Source organism: Scyliorhinus torazame, chromosome 14 (genome assembly GCF_047496885.1).
Source record: "Scyliorhinus torazame isolate Kashiwa2021f chromosome 14, sScyTor2.1, whole genome shotgun sequence".
NCBI classification, from domain to species: domain Eukaryota; kingdom Metazoa; phylum Chordata; class Chondrichthyes; order Carcharhiniformes; family Scyliorhinidae; genus Scyliorhinus; species Scyliorhinus torazame.
In genome coordinates, this window is record NC_092720.1 from 175,202,742 (window position 1) to 175,205,895 (window position 3,154).

Consider the following 3,154-nt stretch of genomic DNA (forward strand, 5'->3'; position numbering starts at 1 on the left):
CTTGGTTCCATAATAATGTTCCTGCAACAAGATGTGTATATACACTTTAACCCAGGCTCATAAAAATAACAATGCAACCGCTATAATACACAACAAAGAACAAAGAACAAAGAAATGTACAGCACAGGAACAGGCCCTTCGGCCCTCCAAGCCCGTGCCGACCATGCTGCCCGACTAAACTACAATCTTCTACACTTCCTGGGTCCGTATCCTTCTATTCCCATCCTATTCATATATTTGTCAAGATGCCCCTTAAATGTCCCTATCGTCCCTGCTTCCACTACCTCCTCCGGTAGCGAGTTCCAGGCACCCACTACCCTCTGCGTAAAAAACTTGCATCGTACATCTACTCTAAACCTTGCCCCTCTCACCTTAACCCTGTGCCCCCTAGTAATTGACCCCTCTACCCTGGGGAAAAGCCTCTGACTATCCACTCTGTCTATGCCCCTCATAATTTTGTATACCTCTATCAGGTCTCCCCTCAACCTCCTTTGTTCCAGTGAGAACAAACCGAGTTTATTCAACCGCTCCTCATAGCTAATGTCCTCCATACCAGGCAACATTCTGGTAATACACAATACATAACAATTTCGATATTTATCCCAAACATATGGTATCTGGACGTTCTCCCGGTGTCTGTATCGAGTTTCTCCGCCTGTTCCTGGTCCCTACCACATCCAAAGATGTGAAGGCTCGGTGATTAGCCATGGTAAAGTGTGCCAGATTGTCCATACATTAGCAGTTTCGCTGGATTGGTCCTGATCAACATGCCGGGTTACGGCATTCTACGGAGGAACTTCGTCACGTCGTCCCCTGCTGATTTTTTTGAAACCGTTTCACCCTCTGTCCTTTTCCTTTCATTCCTGAATATTGTCAGTGCGAATAAACTCTCTCTCTATTTCCACGATTGAACTATTTCGCCCAGATACCAGTTACACTATGGAACGCCTCACATTCGCCGTCTCACCCTCTTTGAACCAAAGAGAAAAATCGAGGCCCCTATCGTTTCACTGTTGCTATTGGGATAAATGTCACCCTCTGGTAGTTCAAAGTAATATTGATTAGCTCTTTGGATGTGAAATGACTGTTTAAAATCATAATGTCAGCATTTGGCCTGTTTAATATTGGAACCGGAGGAAAGAAATCAAATCAATGTGGCATGAAATATAAATAGCACCAAGGCGGTGATTCGATCCCACTGAGGGACGAAGTATACAAAATATTTCATCCTCGGGAGCAACATCATTTCGTCTCCGGCTGGGATTGAACCACCAATCTTTCGGTTAACAGCCGAACGCGATAACCGATTGCGCCACAGAGACGACAATAGCTCACGTCGCTAGAATAAACATGCCAAATTATGATGGAAACAATCTCATCCTGGCCACGTCATAAGAGCAAATTATTGTCCATGCACAAATCTGGAACAAAAACACAAAAGGTTGGGCAATCTCGGCAGGTCTTACAGCATCTGAGAAGTCAGAACGGAGTCTGTGGTTCAAGACAGGGTGACTTTGTGTTACAGAACAAAGACTACACCATTATCCGTAGCCCTGCCAATAACGCGCCTCCAGCCTTTTACATTCGAGCCATTTTTGTATTTCTGCTTCCAGATATTCGCAGTGAAACTATAATAAAACTGTATTTTCTGATGTGCAGTTAGGACAGTTTTCTTAGTTTCTAAATATCAGTTGATTTCTCATTCTAACCAAAGGAAATGTGTCTTGACTGTCGACGATCAGTCGGGCAGCGCACTTCGTTCTCCTCGAAGTCTCTTTCTCGAAGTGTTTCCCAATATTCACAAAACTAGTGCTTGATTTTCGTGTGTTGCTTCGTTTCATTTTCTCCACTGCCAAGTGGCTCTATTTCTCAGAATTCTGCCCACTCCTCCTCACTGCTTCATGACCAGATGTCAGGAAATTCATTTCCATGGAGGGACTATCGAGACCAAGATTATTCTCCGCGTATATAGAAGGTTCAGTGGGTATTTGGTTGAGACACTTGAAAGTTTTGGGTGAATAGCTTAAGAAGCTGATGTAACAAATTGAGAGAGACTGTTTTCACTTGCAAAAATAAAAGACCCGGAGGAGTAGGATAGATGATAATAGTTAAAATATAAAACCGTGATCTGAGGAGATTCTCGTATTCACAACAGTTTGAATTCAGGAGCCTCTAACAGGAGCAGAAACATGCACTCAGTTGTGACCCGCTTTAAAGAGGCCTTACACAGAGAATTCCGCACCCGTTCATTTCCGAGATACACATTAACTTACCGCTGTCGTGACTCGGAGTCGAAGAAGGTTGCTGCAGCCACAGCGCAAAGTACTAACCACTACACGATCACGACGCCACACGTTGCCGCCGAGGTGCACAGTGACTGCCGATGTACTTGATCATCAGCTGTTTGGAATCTATCGTGGCCAACACTTTATGACTCTCTCATTACAAGTTTCGTAGATACACAGTTTGGATACCTCAACATTGGTTCCAGAGTAATGTTCCTGCAACAAGGATATATACATTTTAACCGACGCTGAAAAAAAGAACCGCTATAATAGATAATACATAACAATTTCGACATTCATCCCAAATATATGGCATTTGGACGTTCTCCCGTCTCTGCATCGGTTTTCTCCGCCGGCTCAAGGTCCCTCCCATAGTCCAAAGATGTGAAGGTTCGGTGGACTGGCCATGCTAAAGTGTACCAGATTGTCCATAGAATAGCAGTTTCGCTGGATTGGCCAAGATCAACGTGCCAGGTGACTGGCATTGTACGGAGGAGCTTGATCACGAAGACCCCTGCTGATTTTTAAAAAACCATTTCATCCTGTATCCCTTTCCTCTCATTCCTGAATATTGTCAGTGCAAACCAACTTTCTCTCTATTTCTACGACTCAACATCTCCGCCCGCATACCAGTTGAACTTTGGAGCGTCTCTCATTCGCCGTTTCGCCCTCTTTGATCCAAAGAGAAAAATCTAAGATCCTTTCATCCCACTGTTGCTATTGGGTGAATGTCTCTCTATGGTAATTCAAATTCATATTCATTTACCCTTTGGATGCGAACTGACTGTTTAAAATCAGAAAGACAGCATTTGGCGTGTTTAATATTGGAACCAGAGAAAATAAATCAAATCAACGTGGCATGAAATATA

The 3,154-nt window shown here is 43.7% G+C and overlaps 1 non-coding gene across 1 annotated transcript; it reads right to left on the minus strand.

Annotated features, from left to right (window-relative positions):
• Nucleotides 1–1,248: 1,248 nt before the first annotated feature.
• trnan-guu (transfer RNA asparagine (anticodon GUU)) lies at nucleotides 1,249–1,322 on the minus strand. Its single transcript has one exon. It is a non-coding gene; the product is annotated as a tRNA-Asn (tRNA).
• Nucleotides 1,323–3,154: the final 1,832 nt, after the last annotated feature.